We start from the raw sequence: 19,778 nt of genomic DNA on the forward strand, positions 1-19,778 counted from the left end.
CAACTGGTTTCTACTTACTCCTAGGTAAACAGAGGCGTGTGGAGTAAAGAAACTTGTCCAATGTTTCGCCCTGATGGGAATCGAACCCAGGTCTCTCGCTTGCGAGGCGAGTGCTCTAACTGCTAAGCTACAGGACTCCAAAAGTGAAAGTTGGTTTGACCCAGCAACATTTCCACAACCATGAATAAGAGAAAACACATTTTTGGGGAGAGAATTTAAATGTGGAAGCGATATTGCTCAAGATAAAATGGAGAAACTCCCACCGCTCTTTGAAATAGCAACGCAGTATTTTTTAACATGAACCTGAATCACAGGGCAGATGTGACCTCTGTTTAAAACAACAACTTGCATTTCTACAGCACCCTTTACACAGGATAGCCTCTCAGATTGCTGCACAGTAACAGGGTTGGGCATCGAGAGAGGGAGGAAGGGGACGTGACCATAGGAGCGATTGAAGAGGTAAGCCTTAAAAATGTAATGATCCAATCAAAATACACACCAGAAAACTAAATATAAGAATTCTGCCTTTAACTAGATCATTTTCTGTTGGTACCATAAGGAATTGTTGTATGTAAGAGAGAACGAGCTTAAATGGGTGTCTCTAGCACATGGGAGCTAGAATCAGAATGTGTCATCTTAAACAAAACAGAAATAATGCATAAATATTACAGCTGGTGAATGAATGATGCACCTGGACATGGCAAAAATACCAGCTCTTGTGTTTGAGATGTTCTTAGTCACCCTTTGTTAAAGCATAATGTATTCAATGTACCAACCTCAATGAAAAAATAAGAGTGTTTGCTTAATTGATTTATTGGCCAATAATACAACTAAGCTCAAAGCCTACTTATTGTTGATTTATTACTGAAACAAGCTCAAGATTTAATGCCACAACAAACCTTTTTGTTCCAATAAAGCTCCAGGGCATGGTATTTCCCTTTACTTGAAAGTGAGGATTTGCTGCTCACCGTTTGTTTCCTGGAGCAAACACCTCACAAATTGATGTATCTGTCCTCTGAGATTTTCACGGAGGCATTACAGCTTTTTAAAATATTAATATGTGAGCACATTTAGCGGAAAGTAGCTACTCTGGAAGTCTCTTGTGGCTGCTATGCAGGTCACCAGAGACTGCCAGCCTCTCAAAAGCAAGTGATTTGGTCTAAGTGTGGCATTAAGATGAGCTTTTGGATTTTATGAAATGACCTTTTTACCGAGTCACATTTTCAGATGAAATTGCAATAATATGCGGTCGTTTTGCCTGCTTATTTTATTTTGAGTTTAGCTTGTGTTCCTGTTCCCCACAAAATGTCAACTGCACTGCAGCCAGCGATCATCTCTGAACACTGATTAGGTAGGACTGGACGTCACATCTTGTTATAGCACTCTATAGCCGCAGGATCTCCTCTGAGATTCAGAAAGGACACGCACTGATTCTTTCCATGGTAAAAATGGAAGATGAAGTACAACATGGGTAGTAAATCTTACTCAGAGGTCAGAATTTTTTCTTAACACAAGTCCAGACCAAGTTTCAAATTCCAGGGGAGACTGACCGAAGAAAGAAAAGACAAGTTGTGCATTTATTACACAAACAGCTTTTCAAAGCAAGAGCGCTAATATATTACAATGAGGGATAGAAATATGCCTAATGGTTTCAAAACACAGATCAACATTGCAATCTAAACCTGAGGGCATGTGTTTGGAAAGCTTTATGTGACTAATCACATCCATTATTTGTTTAGTTTCAGTTTCTCAGTCAGCAACCTGCAGAGGAAGCAGCAGGAGAAGTCTCAGTACGTATGGTCTCTCTATGATCATCTGTTCATTTGCAACTAATATGTTTATCTCTTTTTACATGGAATAGAAACACTAGGGATGACGTCATTCTTTCTGCTACAGCACATTTTATCCCATGTTTTCTTTCTTCCTTCCTTCCTCCCTGCCTTAATTCATTTTTTCTAAAAAAAAGCTGAATTTGCATTATGGCTCAGAGCTCTTTGATAGAAATGAGAACAAATATTGTTTTAACTGATTCCATAGAGAGAAATAAATTAATTGTGGTGCCCATGCTCTTCAGACACAAATGGACAATAATCACCAGAAGGACAAGAGGGGATGTTAGAAAGTTGATTTCACATTGGGCGTTGTTAGAGTGTGGAATGGCTTACCACAAGTCACTATTGCAGTGAAGTTCATTACAACATTTAAAAGGGTATGAGTCAGATACCTGAAGAAATCTAATTATAAAAGGGTATGGGGAAATAAGAGAGAAATGGGATTAAAATAGATAACTCCAGTGGCAAACTCACACCAGCAGAGACATGATAATAATAATAATAATAATAATAATAATAATGATAATAATAATAATAATAATAATAATAATAATAATAATAATAATAATAATAATAATAATAACAATGATGGGCTGTATGGACACCTTCTGTGCGATAAACTTTCTATTTTCTATGGTGTAACCCTGCACTGGTGAACAGTCTTTTCAACATTGGTCAATGTGGCAAATAGATTTTTTTTGGTCAGCTGGGTGTCTAGATGGAAACCCACCACCGTGCTTAAGAGTATATCCAAATCAGACTGAGTGTTCCACATATGCATGCTATCTACGAATGGAAATTTCCCTGTGTCTGGAAAGGAATTTGCACTCTCTCCTGGAGGGATGCACCCTATTTATTTAACTCTGGAGAGTATTAAGTTGGCAAGAGTCAATGTTTGGGGACCCCAGCGTGTGCTTTGGGGTACTGCTGGAATCTAACCAGCTAAAACTAATAGCTTGCCAGTGAGATCACTGCCTAGGAAGCTTCCTGCTGCTTGTTCAGGTGGGACCATCCTACCTATAATGGGTTTGCTATACAGGGTTGACAAGTAATTGTAGTTTTTAAAAAAAAGCTAGATTGTACAGCGAGATCTTATAGTCGCCTTTCTTCCCTAGGCCTTTGTTATAATTGAATCCAGATTGATAGGATAAATCCAGGATACATTTCAGCTACAAAACATTAAAAAATTCCACTTTACAGTAGACCCTGTGAAATACTTTGAAATATCCTCCCAACATGAAAGGCGCTATATCAAATGTAAGGATTATTAATTATTATCAAAAGTAAAATAAGCTTGAGCGTGAGCCTCATGACATAAAATTGTTCCCACCCTAACTCTTTAATAACATTAAAAACATAACAGATATTTGGCCCTAATGATCGTGCCTCAGCGCAAATGCTCAGTTGCAACAACAATTTGCATTTATATAGTGCCCCTCACGCAGGGTAGTGTCCCAGAGTGTTTAATATCAACAAATTCTTCAGCTCCCGGAAAGGGATTTTGAAGCAGGAAAAGCACAGGCTGTTTCCCATTCCGAATCCCTTCACTCCTGGAAGTGATCACTTACAGCAGCATAAATGGAGCACGGCTGCATTACTGCCTGACCTAGGAGTGCTCGAAGCTTGACACTGGGTGCCTGAAATGGGAAAGTGCTCCATTTCCCGGCACTAATATCCCCCACTTTGCTGAGCACAAAAATCCACAAGAGCAAAGCTGTGAAGAAGGCTTTCCCTCCTCATGCCGACTCCTGCTGAAATGTTTTAAACTGAAGCTGCTCACTAACGTGTCTGCCCACTGCCTCCGCTTTAGCCTTCCCCAATCAAGTACCCTCAGCAGTAGAATGCTAAATCTGTCAGTGGACTTCACTGCTCTTTCCTCGTGCTGTTCTTTGAGTCACCAAATAGCACTCCCACACCCATTACATAGGCCAGCACTCCTCAACATGACCATGTTCATTGCTTCATTTCTCACCATTGTCACTCCTCCCATAGTCTGCTGGAGCTTTCTCTACTCATCTCACCAGGTCATGGTATTACTCTCTCAGTCCCTCGCTCGGTCTGTTCTTCCCTATCTCTGATTACACCCTGCCCAGCCATGCTATTGTGACCTAATGAGTACACGACCTGATAAAGGGAGCCGAGAGGGGTGGGGAGAGGAAAGATGACCTAAAGAACAAAGAGAGGGAGGAAACAAGTTGGAGAGACTCTGTGAAAGAGTTACAGAGAACGGGGATATAAAAACAGTCACTGCACTTTACAATGTATCCTGTGAAGCGCTTTGGGACAGCCTCTTAATGTGAAGGGTGCTTTACCAATTATAAGTATTATTATTATTACTTTATTGAAATATCTCAAAGGGCATCACATGATTTATTTTTGAATAGTGCCGTGGGATCTTTAATGTCCATTTGAACAGTCCATCTGAAAGACAGCAGCTCTGACAATGCAGCACCTCCCCAGCATTACACTGGACTAACAGCCTAGATGTAAGTAACTGCAGCAGATTAGCCCTCTGTGTATGCATGTGTCTGTATACCTGTAAACAAACAGAGTGATATATGTAGTGGGTAAATTATCACATAATGCATAATATATAAAATATATAATGGTTTTTCACACCAATAGCTCATTGACAGATTGTTCTCTGAAGCCTATCATGATGCACCTCAGCATGTAAGAGACAAAAGATTATGTTTAATAAATAATAATAATAATAATAATAACAATCCTTACATTTGGTATAGAGCCTTTCACATCAGAGAAAATCCCAAAGCACTTCACAAGATATGCTGTAAAGTGCGGTGAATGTGTTTTGTGGGCTAACTGAGCAGTCAATGTGCACATACAATGTCCCACAAACAGCTGTGAAGTGAATTACCAGTGTTATTTTTTAATTCCCTGATATCAGGTATCAAGGAGCCAAAGGAGAGAGAAGGTTACATCCATCTGTAAAATAGGGATCTGACTCACAGATCCAAAGAACAGCAACAAAAGTGAAGTGTTTTCCACTTTGGTTCCTATAAATGCTCTAGTGTGATGCGGGGGAGACTCTGTTTTAAAAGGATGACAGCGAACAGATATACTTTCTGTTCTTCTTTAACTGTCCTGGTGGATGTTAAAGATCCTTTAGCATTTTCAGAATTAGACCTAATAAGGCTGGTGCTCATTTTGTCCTTGAGCAGTCATTAAAGGCAGATAATAGAATTTCACTATTTCTGAGTAAAACAATGCTATAATGGATCATTCCCTGTCGCTAGGTTGATGATGGTATCCCTTCAGCCGTTCTCTCCTCTTTCACTGTAGGCCTTAGCAGGACACATGACAATTATCGGCGTGAAAGTGCTGGTAGTGTGAACTTCTTTGTTTTGTGATAGCTACAAATTAAACTGCTACTGAGGGAGAAAGGTTACAGGTTACCAACATGCTATTCAGAGGCAGGGAAAAGATGGACAAAGGAAGATGAACACAAAAGAAAAGCTCAATGGAAATACAGAGATGGGGAACAAAATCACAGACATAACATATTATCTGAAAGCAAGAAAGGAAAAAGGAAATTAACAGGATCGTAGAAAAGACAGGGAAACGCCAGAAGAATATATATAAAAAATATGAAAACAAATTAATAGTAAAACAAAAGGAAAAAGAAGATCAAAATAGAAATGAAAGGAATGTGTAATTTTATTTACAAAAGAAATTCTTCCTTGAACTTGGCTAGTCATTAGAAACAGAAACAGAATTGGACAGAAGGGAACAAACCCAGGTATATAACAGTGCTGCATTAAGCATATGACTTTGCTATAGTTCCTCTTACTGCTTTTGAGTGAGAAAAGCAGAGCTCACAAATGTAGACTCAAATGGATAGACATTTTTCCATGCTTACTTGGGTGAAATTTCCAATGATAGAAATCAGAAGAGGGGATTTAAAAATCTAAAATGTGGCACAATACAGTCTTTCTCCATCGCTGCCCCCATCTCCTCACTGAGCCTCACCAGCCCAGCGGGCTAACATTGGCTCGCTGAACACTCCTGTCCACTCTGAATCTCAGCGTGCGCACATTGGCTGCCGCAATTCACCCGAGCCCATCCCCCCCTATACTCCTTCGACCCTATCTCTTCCTTCTCCCTCACCACGACTGTCCACAAACTCAAACCCACCACCTGCTCCCTCAATCCCATCCCCATCTCTCACCTCGTCTCCCAGCTCCACCTTCTGGGCCCCCCTCCTGTCCGATGTCATCAACCTCTCCCTGTCCACCAGTTCAGTTCCCACCTGCCTAAAAAGGATGTCATCACTCCCATCCTGAAAAAAACCTTCCCTGGATCCATCCCTCCTCTACAGCTACCGCCCCATCTCTAACCTTCCATTCCTCTCCAAGGTCCTAGAATGAGTTGTCGCGTCCCAGCTCCGTTCCTTTCTCTCTCGCCATTCCCTCTTTGAACTCCTCCAATCCGGCTTCCGCACTGCCCACAGCACGGAAACAGCCCTGGTCAAAGTCACTGATGACATTCTGAACATCTGTGATGAGGGCTCCCTCTGCCTCCTTGTCCTCCTCGACCTCTCTGCCGCCTTCGACACTATCGACCACTCCATCCTCATACACCGCCTCTCCGCTTTATACAATCTTCACGGATCTGCCCTTGCCTGGTTCAATTCCTATCTCTCTCACTGTCTCCACTTCGTTGCCGCTAACGGTTTCTCCTCCAGCCCCCACATTGTCACGTCTGGTGTCCCCCAGGGCTCTGTCCTTGGCCCTCTCCTCTTTAATATCTACATGCTCCCCCTTGGTGACATCATCTGCAGACATAGGGTCAACTTCCATATGTATGCGGATGACACCCAACTCTATCTTTCTGCCTCCACCCTCAACTCCAGGACCACTGCTGTCCTGACAGACTGCCTGTCGGACATCAAGTCCTGGATGAGGGTAAATTTCTTACAGTTGAATGTGAACAAGACTGAGGCCCTCCTGATTGGCTCGCGCCAATGCCTCAGCACCTCAGGCTCTGGCAACATCAGCCTCCATGTTGCACACTACAACTCACCAAGCCAGTCAGGAACCTAGGTGTCTTGTTCGACCCTCAACTGTCTTTTCTCCCCCACATTCAAGCCATGACCCACTCTGCCTTCCCTCATCTCCGTAACTTCACCGGACTCCGCCACTACCTCACCCCTGAAACTCTTGTTCATGCCTTCATCACCTCCAGGCTCGACTATGCAAACGCCCTACTTGTCGGCCTTCCCAACTCCTCCCTCCACAGGCTGCAGATAATCCAGAACTCTGCAGCCCATGTCCTCTCCCGCACCAAACTCCATGACCCCATCTCCCCCACTCTCGCCCGATTCTACTGTCTCCCTATCCTTCAGAGGATCCAGTTCAAGATCCTGTTCCTCACATATAAAGCCCTCCATGGCCTTGCCCCACCTTACCTCTGCGACCTCCTAACCCCCTACCAACCCGCCCGTTCCCTCTGTTCAGCCGGCTCTGCCCTGTTCCACGTCCCCCAACCTACTCGCCCCCCTTTGAAATTCCATCCCCCAGTCACTCCGCCTCACCCCCTCCTTAGCCTCCTTCAAGTCCTGCCTCAAGACCCTCCTCTTCGACCATGCCATCGGCCACCCCGCTTCCCCTCCCCTCCTTTCCCCCCACAACCCCAGCTCGGGTCTGTCCAGTGCTTTGGGACGTCCTCCTGACGTGAAAGGCACTATACAAATATAATCTTGTTGTTGTTGTTCTTAAACCCCATCTGGCTGACTTGCATTACTTTTGGAGATAATTCAAAAGGAATTGCAAGATTCCTTTTAGCCATTGTCATTGTCACTGATTCTACACAGTAGTTATTTATCAAACTTGCTGCTTTACATGTGTATGTTGACTTTGTCACAGTGCAGAATATCAAACCAGTTACAAACACCAAATATGCAGTGTAGCTGGAGAGTAAGAGAGAGCACAGAGAGAGCACAGCATTCAGGTAGAAATAGTTTAAAATAGTATAATAATAATCCTTACATTTGATGTATTGCCTGTATCAAGTTGGTGAGATGTCTTAAAGCACTTCACAGAGTGTGCTGTAAAGTGAATTGACTGTTTTTCATTATTATTATTACTTTTTTTGAAGGAATTATTAGCCCCGGAAAAGCAATCCGCCAATCGACTAACAACCGGGTTCCTACTTCTATTACATAAACAAAGGCATGTAGAGCAAGGAAACGTGCCTAAGGTTTCATCCTGCCAGGAATCGAACCCAGGTTGTCTCGTTTGCAAGGCGTGTGCTCTATCCAATACAATACAGAACACTACAGGTTAAGAACATGTATCTCTTTTATTTTTGTGACTCACATTTCCCCTCTATTGACAATCTGGATGATTTTGTCTATTCCACTATTCCATTCTGTTCTGCTGTTGTTACTAATAACAAATATCTCTAACACATCTGTCAATCTTCCCTTCTTTGGATTCAAATAAAGAAAAATGTGATACTTCATAATTCTCATAATAGATTTGATGTGATCATCGTCACATTGTTCCTTGTCATGCCCGTGTTGGTTCTATGAAAAATGTTTCCATTGCGCCCCATTCTCCTGCCTTTCCCCAAATCGTGGTGAGATATTTATCTAATTCCCTCTTAAAGGCTAATAGGGATTCTGCCTGAAACTTTGTTTTATATACAACATTCCACATCCTAACAACCTCCTTACCCTTTGTGTAAAAATATGTCTCCTAATCTCTTCCTCTGCTTTATTGGCAATTGTCTTGAATCTGCGCCCTCTAGTTACCAACTCACGGACCAGTGGAATTTATGTCTCTCTGTTTATGTTGTCAAAGTACTTGGCCAGAAAGGCTGCCCATGGGTTATAGGATATGACAAGGCTTTAACATGGATATGATGTTGATGTAGTTTAGTGCAATTTATTACATTTTCTTCTGTTTGTGGGCAAATGAAAGGTCTGTCAGATAGTTTTTCATGTCCATTGAAGTAATAATAATAATCCTTGAATTTGATATAGCACTTTTCACATCTTCTAGACATTCAAAGTGCTTCACAGAATATACTGTAAAGTGAATTGACTACATTTTTGTGGGCGAAATGTGGCAGCCAATTGCGCACAGCAGTGTCTCACAAACAGTCATGGATTGAAGTGAGCAAATTATTATTATTTGTACAGACCACCATAAGTCATGTTATCAATGTAATATTGACCTCATGCTGAAAGACATTTGGATCCCGCTTTCTTGTTGTCCAGCACCTTTCCTGACTGTCCAGTGCCTTAGCATGTCCTCCCGACATAAAAGACAATATATAAATATCATTTGTTATTATTTTTGTTGCTGTTTGAAGCTCTGAATTAAAATATAAAATAATTGTATCAAATGAGCAAACAGTTTTCATTTAACCCCAATAATAAATGCATTTAGAACTAGTTTAAAAAAAGAAAGAAGTGAAATTGAATGTGGAATTTGTTAATTTTCAGCAGTGATAATTATCACCTCAACAAATTATCACCACAAAGTGATTCACACAGCTGACCTGGGAGCTTGACTCCAGGATGGAGTTCGAGAGAGCAGAGTCTAGTGGCTGAATGCTCACCCAACAATGGTGAGGGGGAATCAGACAGAGGACATGAAGCAGTCCAGAGTTAGCTGAGGGGATGGAGCAACCAGGGCAGTAGGGTTTCAGGATCTCGATGATAAATGTGGGCAAACAAATTGAAGGAAGACTTACTAGAGGTGTAAATGAAATAAGGCAATGGGCTAAAGAATGTCAGCAAGATTTTAAAGTAATATGAATGAATGAATACTGGAACAGGAAACAGTAAATGTGTACAAACTGAAGAGAAGGGTCCATTAGGAAAGGATGGATAGGAAAAAATATTTAGGTGTTATTGATCATTCACTGAAAGGTTAATGTGCAGCTGTTGTCAACATTTCAACCAATATTAGGATGCATCACAATGGCATTTGACTATAAATCAATACAAGTTATGCCCATTCGGACAGATCATTGGTGGTGTCACACTTAGAACACTTTGCTCAGAAGGACCTTGTTGTATAAGAGATACTTCAGTGAAGATCAGCAACAATGATTCTAGGAATTAAGGTAAATTATGAGGCGAAACATAAGGAGCTCAATTTATTTTAGCTTGAAAAATTGATATGGGGGACAGGAGCTAAATGTTTTACAATGTTGAGAGGTGTAAATGATACAGGTGTAAAAAGGCTGTTTGACTTGAACCATCATTTTAGATTCTAGAACTAAAGACAGATACAGAACTAACAGACCTCAGTAAGTCAGGGATTTGCTTTTCCACCAAAGTTATGGATTTTCAGATTTCAAGTGTCAGGTTGGCTCAGTTGGACACACTCTCAGCTTGAGTCAGAAGGTTGCGAATCGGAATCTTGGTAGTTCATTTCCTAATCCAGGCAAGTTCACCAGAACTCCAAGTCGCTGGTGATGATGGTCAGTTAGTCTGACTTATCAACAGGACTTGGAGGAGCAGACTTATCTCTGGGGGCTGGAATTCTTCCCATTCAGCTTCTGTTAACTTTGCATGGCAAAGCCCTAAAAGGTAGGGTGGTCCTAGCTGGACAAGCAGTGGGAATGCACACTCTGGGATCCCAAACCCTTGACTCTTGCTAACCTGCGTCTAATATGAAGAATTAGGTGAGCAGGGTGTAGTGGTTAATCCTGGGAGAGATGTGCAATCCAAACCATAGAGTTTGGTTTGCTACATTTAAATATGGTGATAGGTTTTACATGCACCAACCAAAAATAGTTGCAAGTTGTATATCTGTTTTATACCACAGGGTATAGTGGAAATGACAAATAATGTTAGCAATAGATCCTGAGAGAAATGAACTGAAGATTGAATATGGGGTGTGCTGGTAATCCATGTGAAGACAGGCACAATGTTGTAATAAAAATGATTTCCCCTACAAAGAAATGAAATATTAGGGAAAGTTTCCAGTTGACAGCAGAACACATATTGTCATTAATTTCATGACAGGTAGGACATAATTAAATTTTACAGCAGAATATTTCAGTTCAGGCGAGTTGGTTAAGGTCACTAATCCATTCAGAGTAATTTATTTCTCTGCAAATGAACATGCATTTAACTGAACCCTATATCTACTTCAGAAAGTTAATATTTCTTCTATAGCTGTCAAAATTGGTCGTACTCTGCAACTAAAGAGAGTTCAGTCAGTATTTATCAAGGTGTCAAGAATAAAATAATCTTTGCCTTTGATATTGTCTCTATAATGTTGAGAACATCTCAAAGCGCTTCACAAAGTTTTCTGTTAAGTGTAGTGACTGTGTATTTACAGGTGACTGTGGCAGTCAATTTCCACACAGCAATGTGCCACAAACAGCCATAAAGTGAATGACCAATTTTATCTAGGGTGCTGGTGGCCAGGAAACAGGAAGAATCTCCCTTCTCTTTTCAAAGAATGCCCTGGGACCTTTAACATCCACCTGAACAGAGAGACCGAACCTTGATTTAAAGTATTATCAGCCAAGACTGTGAGCTCGAAGTCCTGACGTGGAGCCTGAATCAATGTAGACACAGGTCTCCTCCTTGTCCCCTGAACCCTCTGCCCTACTATCAGCGGCTGTGCTTTCAGCCACTGCGCCCTGAAGCTGTGGAACTCTCTCCCTCAATCCCTTTACCTTGCCCCCTCTCTCCCCATTTTCAGGTTGTGCTTGAAGATCTTCCTTTTCGATTGTGCCTATGATCACCTTCCCCATCCCCTGGCTCGGCATCGTGCTCTGCTACTGTTAAGCTCTTCAAAATGCTGTCCGGCCTGAAGGGCCCTATACAAATGCAAGTTGTTGTTGTTGGATGCCGCAACATTGCACTTTTTCACTTTTTTAAATTTCTCTAAAATTACTGTACTCTTAATGTTATGTGTTAGAAAACCATTTAATGTGGTGCAATAACAAATAATAATAATAATAATAATCCTTGCATTTGATATAGTGCCTTATGACGTAATTGAGACATCTCAAAGCATTTCACAGAAATTATTGTAAAGTGGATTAACTGTGTATTTCCACCAGCCGCTGCCTCTGCTCGGCCGGCTGCGGCCTCCTCTATGTCCCTCGGGCCCTCCGCTCCATTGGCAGCCATGCTTACAGCCACTACGCCCCAAAGCTCTGGAACTCCCTCCCTCAAACCCTCAATCCCTCCGCCTTGTCCCCTCCCTCCCCACTTACAAATCTCTCCCAAATCCCTTCCTTTTGATCGTGCTTATGGTCACCTACTTCTCCCCCTGGCTCGGAGTCAGACTCTGCTAATGTCAAGCACTCTGAGACGCCACCACACGTGAAGGGCGCTACATAAAAGCAAGTTGTTGTTCTTGAAATGCGGCAGCCAATCACACACAGTAGTGTCCCACAAACAGTTATGAATTGAGTGAACAAATTAATATTATTTTTTAAAATTTATTTTTGTGTTGAAGGGATTGTTACCCCCTGGAAGGGCAATCACTTCATCTCCCTCAACTCCACAATCCCTCTCTTCACTGCTACCCAACCCACCTCCATCTCCTACTGTCCCTGGAAAAAAATCTCTCCCCCTTGGAGTCATCTGAACTCCTTCCCCTCTGGGCTTCCTCCCAAAAAGACGTATATTCCTCGGTCACTCTTCTCCACAGCTCCTTCTCCACCACTCTCAATTCCCTTGCTCCCTTCACTTTCCGAACTATCTCCTACTCAGGAAAACCCCCATGGTGTACCAGTCACTTCTGCTCCCTTGAAGCACAGGTGCGTGCCGCTGAACGCACCTTGCTTAAATCGAACCTCATGGTCCATCGGCAGATCTGGCTGGACCTTATCAAATCTTACCGCTCCACTCTCGCCTCCGCCAAATCATTGTGCTACTCCAAGACAATCTTGGAGGCCAAGGACAATCCCAGGCTCCTCATCTCCATAATCAACCAACTCCTCCGGCCACCCTCTCACGTCACGCCCATCTTCACATCCAATGCCAACTGCGAGATCTTGATGGACTTCCTTGAATCCAAAGTTGAGGGGATCCATTCAGCTGCCCTGCCCTTCCATCTACCACCCCCTCCCCATCTCCTCCTCTCAACCCAGCCCCTACCCATCCCTCCCTCCACACCTTTGAACCTGTCTCCCCCTCCTCTCTTATCACCACTCAAACCTGCATGAAACCGACCATCTGCTTCCTCTACCCCATCCCGACCCCTCTCCTTACCTCCCAGCTCCACCTCCTTGCTCCTCTACTCACAGATATCATAAACCGCTCCCTGTCCACTGGTAAAGTTCCCACCCCATTAAAAATGGCCGTCATCAGTCCTATCCTTAAAAAACTCAGCCTGGACCCATTCCTGCTCTCAAACTACCGCTCCATCTCCAACCTCCCTTTCCTCTCCAAGGTCATGGAATGAATCGTTGTTTCCCAGCTTCGCTCATTCCTCTCCCGCCACTCCCTTCACGAACCCCTCCAAGTCCTGGACGAGAGCTAACTTTCTTCAGTTGAACATCAACAAGACCGAGGCCCCCCTGATTGGCTCCATCAGCGCCTCCACACCTCAAGCGCTGACAGCATCACCATCCATGATTGCACACTCCACCTTACTAAGCCAGTCCAGAACCAATCATTGGTGTCTTGTTTGACCCTCAACTATCCTTTCTACCCCACATCTATGCCATGACCTGCTCTGCCTTCCCCCACATCCACAACATCACCTGTCTCCGCCACTGTCTCACACCGCAAGCCACCAAAACCCTCATACATACATTCATAACATCGAAGCTTGACTATGCAAACTCCTTGCTTGTCGGCCTCCCCAACTCCTCCCTCCATAGGCTGCAGATCATCCAAAACTCTGCAGCCTGTGTAATTCTCCCGAACCAGGTTCTGTGACTCTATTACCCCATCGTCGCCCAACTCCACTGGCTTCCCATCACTCAGAAGATACAGTTCAAGTTCCTCACCTTCAAAGTCCTCCATGGCCTTGCTCCTCCTACCTCTGCGACCTCCTAAGCCTCTACAATCCTGCCCTCTCCCTCCGCTCAGCGGGCTCTGGCCTGCTTCACGTACCCCGCCTCGCCCGCACCGCCATTAGTGGGCGGGCCTTCTGTCACTCTTCCCCACCCTCTGGAACTCCATCCCGCAATCCATCCACCTCGCTCCCTCCCTTGCCTCCTTCAAGACCCATCTCAAGACCCTCCTCTTCAACCCTGCTTTCGATCACCCTGCTTCATCTCCCGCCCTCCACCCTCCCCAATCCAGACCCCCAGCTCAAGTCTGAAACACTGGTTGTCCAACACCTTGGGACGTCCTCTCAATGCAAAAGGCGCTATACAAATGTAATTTTGTTGTTGTTGTTGTTAAGGAACACCTGCAAATTTGTTCCTATTACTTTATTAGAGTAAGTCCTTGTCAGGTCTGCTCTTATCCTCTGATGCCCCCACAGCTGCTTCCTCATGATCAGCCAGCTAGTTGCCATGGAAAAAAACTAACAGAACTGACTTTATATACAGTAGTTGGCTTTCTGGCCAATGCCATTGAAACAAAGTAATCACTTCAAATAAATTTTAACTCAGCATGTGGGAAACCCAATGTAAGCTACGAATGTACTTTACTCTAAACATTGCTAATTGTGGTGATAATTAACCCAAGCATTAATACTGTTGTAAAATGGTCAAACCTGGCAAATACATTTTATTCCACTGAGGCAGGTACTGCTGGCAGCAAGCAGTTCTTTACTACACCAGAGCTGCGATCATTGACAGACCAATAGAAAACTCTACACAAGGATTAAACCAAAAACAAAAGTCGCTGTGAACGCTCAGCAGGTCAGGCATCATCTATGGAGAAAGGAAAGTAAGTCAACGTTTCGAGTCCAACGACTATTGGCACAGTGGTAACATTCCCGCCTTGGAGTCAGTTAGTTGTGGGTTCAAGCTACACATCGGGATTTGGAATCGCATAATTAAGCTGATGAAGAGTTGTGGACCCAAAAACGTTGACTCACTTTCCTTTCTCAATACATGCTGCCTGACCTGCTGATTGTTCCCAGCGACTTCTGTTTTCGTTTTCAGATTTCCAGCATCTGCAGTATTTTGTGGGGGGTTTTCTACTCAAGGCTAGTCAGATGTATAAGAGTGAAACACTCCCAGTTGCTTTATATTGCAGGGTTCCTGCCGAGGTTGGGACTGCATTACAATGTAAAAGAAGTAAAAATAAGATCACACCATCTGCACTCTGCTGTTACACCATAACATTGCTTATAGAAATAGCTCCTCCAATAAGCAGGAGGGCAAGATGGCGGTGGAGACGGGGGGTGGGGAGTGGAGTCTGATAGCTAAATGAGTCAGGGCAAGGTTTCTCGTCTTCTGTGAGCCAAACAAGACCTTGATATCCTCTCATAAGGTAGGAGCAGAAAACATTGGATATCAAATTACATCTGAGTAGAAATGTAGACAAGAAGGAAAGGCTGCACTGCTGCTGGCAGTTTCCAACATCCACAAATTGGCCGAGATAGTAGAATTGCACCCATATTAACAACAACAACAAGATTTCATTTATAGAGCGCCTTTCACGTCAGGAGGACGTCCCAAGGCCCTGGACAGTTGGGTCAGGACCCGAGCAGGGGGGAAATGGTCAGGGTGAGGGGAGGGAAGGGAGGGAGCGAGGAGGGGGTAGAGAGTCGAGAGGAGAGCTGAAGGCACGGTCAAAGAGAAAGGTTTTGAGACTGGCCTTGAAGGAGGAAAGGGAGGAAGCAAGGCGAAGGCACTGGGGGATGGAGTTCCAGAGCCGAGGGGCATATCCCAAATCGTGGAGTACTGTAGCTCAGAGGTTAGAGCACTCGCCTTGCAAGCAAGACACCTGGGTTCAATTCCGGGCTGGGCAAAATCTTGGGCAAGTTTCCTTACTCCACACGTCTAATAATAATCCCTCCAAAACAAAACAATAATAAATTGGTCATTTTCAATCCACGACTGTTTGTGGGACACTGCTGTGCGCAATTGGCTGCCGCGTTTCGCCCACAAATATACAGTCGATTCACTTTACAGCATATTCTGTGAAGCGCTTTGAGACATCTAGAAGACGTGAAAAATGCTATGTCAAATGCAAGGATTATTATTATTATTAAATCAAAGTTACCAGTATATTTATGAATACAATAAAATTCAATCAGATTAGGAATGATTCACAAGCTGGTCACTTCCCCAATGTGCTTAATGATCAAAACAGGTGACAGCCTGGCTTTGTTGGAAGCACACATAGTCCAAGTTGATTCACCAACACAGTGCCATCCTTCGGATAAAACATGAAACTGGGGTCCCATCTGCCTGTTGAAGTGGACGTTAAAGATCGTATAGCACCACTCAAAAAGAAAAGAGAGTTTCTCTAAATGGCCTGATCAACAATCCCCCAAATAAAATTGATCATTGTGTGTGATGTTGCTGTGTGCAAATTGGCTGCTATGTTTATCTACAAATACATAGTCACTACATTTCACAGCAAATCCTGTGAAGTGCTTTCAATGTCTTCCTGAACATGCACTATACAAAATGCAAAAGATATTATTTTTATTGATAATAAAATCAAAAGCCAACTCTCCCAAATCAACAGCATGCAACACTATTGTACCTTTAAAAGATAACAGCATGGGTTGCTGATATTTATCTGTGTAGTCATGCCAATTGCATGTTGGATTAGCAGTGGTATTAAGATTTTGCCATGGTTACCCTAAGACCTAATGTACTGCACACTCTTGTGTTTTGACAGTGTGAGAGAAGATTGAGTGGCTCTGTAACACATTTTCTCAGCACAGGAGGTTCTGGAACAGAAATACTTTTTGGGTCCATGTGTAAAATGCAAGAAAATGCATTGATGAAGCATGACTTAGGAAATGATGGAACCTGAATTAATGTGTCTACACCCTTACCCTGGCTGGCTCGCTAACTCTTCCAAGCTAGTAACATTGTCATCAGCACTCAATTATTTCAACTAAGTATTCAAAAGAAAATAACAGTAACAACTAACTAGATATGAACTATTATTAATAATAAATATTATTATTGGTATAAAATAATTTGCTAAGTATTAATATATTAATATATTAATGACATAATTTTAAAAAATAATCTTTGCATTTCATATTGTGCCTCTCATGTTGGGAGGATATCTCATAGCACTTAGCAGTATTTGCGGCAAAAGTGTAGTGACTGTGTATTTTTTAGGTGAACATGACAGAATTGCCCCATAAAAGCCATGAAGTAAATGTTTAATTTTTCTGGGGGACTGTTGGCCAGGACACCAAGAGAAACTGCCTTCTCTTTTCAAGTAGTATCATGGGATCTTTAACGTCCGCCTGAACAGGCAAAGAGGACCTTCATTGAACGCTTCACCTGAAGGATAGCATCTTATCTGAAGGATGAACAATGTTACTTTTAAAGGAGTTAATGAAAATTAATTGCAACGATTTTAAGGGGGACTGTTAGTGGCAGTAGCTCTTTTATCAGAATAGACCTAATGTGTTTGTTGTGTGCAATTTTTCAAATGTCTTCCAGGATCACATCATCGCAGACTGAAACCCAAAGACGGGTTGGAATAAGACTATGGCTTCCTTCGTGTAATACCAGTTTCAAAGATATGTTTTAAGGACTGGTTTAAGGATTTAATATTAATGGTTTACAAATTTTAAACAAAAAAGTTAGTAGAAAAGTGACAGTCATCCAAACTGCAAGGGAAATTATTACCAATTGTGAAATCTTACTTGAAGCAAATTTTTCACAAAATGTGTATATGTGTAAAAAGATATCCCAGTCAGCAGTGTGAAATGCTTTAAGATGACCTCCCAAAATGAAAGGCTCTCCATAAATGTGAATTGTTGTTGATGATTGATTCAGGTTCCACAAGTGGTCAGAAATTTTTCATCAGTGTGATCTGTAACATATTTGACAATGGGATTTCCCCATTATACCTCACTTTACCATAGTCGCTACAAACATCAACCAATGGTGTATGATGAAGGAATACTTCCAACAATTGACTGGTCTAATGGTTTGTGAATAAATACCTCCTGATTTCAGAAAAATGATTTCTCCTTCAGCTGTTTTCAGATCAACAACAACTATTGGTGCAGTGGTAACATTCCTGCCTTGGAGTCAGAAGGTTGTGGGTTCAAGCTCTACATAGGCACTTGGAGTCACATAGTCCCATCTGCCTGTTCAGATGGATGTTAAAGATCCCATAGCACTATTTGAAAAGAGACGGGAGTTTCTCCCAGTGTCCTGGCCAACAATTCCCCAAATAAAATAAGTTACTCACTCCATGGCTGTTTGTGGGACATTGCTGTATGCAACTGGCTGCTGTCACCCATAAAATAAAAGATGCACGGATTATTATTATAATAATAATAATAATCTTTGCATTTGATATAGTGCCTTTTCACGTCTTCTAGATGTCTCAAAGCGCGTCACAGAAAATACTGTAAAGTGAATTGGCTGTATATTTTATGGGCGAAACACGGCTGCCAGTTGCACACAGCAGTGTCCCACAAACAGCCATGGAGTGAGTAACCTATTTTATTTGGGGGATTGTAACTACAAATTGGAAGGATGTTCAAAGGTACTTTCCCAAAGATCAGAATTTGGTTTTAGTTCAGTGAAGCACTTGATTCTTTGTTATCATCCTCAGCCACTAGAATGTCTTTTAACTTTAAATAATTATTTTTAAAACAATTTTTAAGCCCGCAAAAAAGCACAAAATCCACACTCTCCACTGCATAACTGAAGGCTTTCCCAAACCCTCCACGGATTCAGGATTGACTGCTTGAGTTGAGAGAAAGGTACCAATCTCCTCACGATTTCCATTGGGGATCTATAACTGCTGCTGTAGGTGTAGCAACAGAAGAAAAATAATACTGATTCTCTCAGAACCTTGTCTCAAAAATGTAAACAGATACTTATTTCAAACAGACTTTAGTATTTGTTATGGTTTTTTTCTAGCAACTGTCTGGTGCCAGGCCGTTTTCCTGTGACCTACCTCCTTTTTATAAACATATATAATCCAGAGGCCTGAAATTCCACCTCGTCTCAGCCTTAAGACCATGTTATATTAAAATTTAAAGATGGTGCAAAATAATCCCAAATATTTCAATTCAAGTTTATTTAGAAACTGTTTTCTATCAGTTCCTAAAAGGAAATGGCTTCCAAATTTAGACTCAATTTAAAAATCTTCCACAATTCTGTACAACTTAATTTTTAAGACTAAATTGCCTCACAGCCATGACGAGGTAGATGTCGAGGCTGTTGGTTTCCCGCCTTGTGACTGACCCCCTTGACTGTTCACCAAAACAATGTAAATTCTTTATTCCAAGTGCATCGTGTATTTACTAAGCTAAAGGGTTGTGATTGTGGTGCAGGTTCAGGAAAATATATAAATATTGATTTCACAACTTGGAAGATACAATAAAAGACTGACCCTCCCTCACCCTTTTAGTGAAACAATGCCATAAATAAATTTTATCTCCACTTCTCCAGTACTTCGATCGTTGTTTAATTCATCCAGTGAACTATCTTCATTATCGCTGTGCGGTTGGATCGGGTGATATGACAAGGATAACGTAAGAGATGCTGTGTTTTGTGCAAATTACTGCACTGGATGCTATGCTACATCAAGCAAAATCTTTATTTATGGTGCACTCCAAAAGGACCATTTATAACAAACAAACATTATCCTAGAGCTAAAGGCCACAACTGACAAATGTTGTTTATATAAATTCTTACTTGCAATGAAAACAAAATCAATAAATGCAATTCTGAAGTCAGGGAAAAATATCTTTCCACCATTTTGGGTCATGGCCCATTCATTTATTCACTTCTCCTACTTAGAGAGAAGACTTTATTTCCCACAATATTAACAGGATTCGTTTATATTAATTAGGTTTCATCAGAGAACCAATTCTC

The sequence above is a fragment of the Callorhinchus milii genome, unplaced genomic scaffold (assembly GCF_018977255.1).
Source record: "Callorhinchus milii isolate IMCB2004 unplaced genomic scaffold, IMCB_Cmil_1.0 Scaffold1, whole genome shotgun sequence".
Classification (NCBI taxonomy): Eukaryota; Metazoa; Chordata; class Chondrichthyes; order Chimaeriformes; family Callorhinchidae; genus Callorhinchus; species Callorhinchus milii.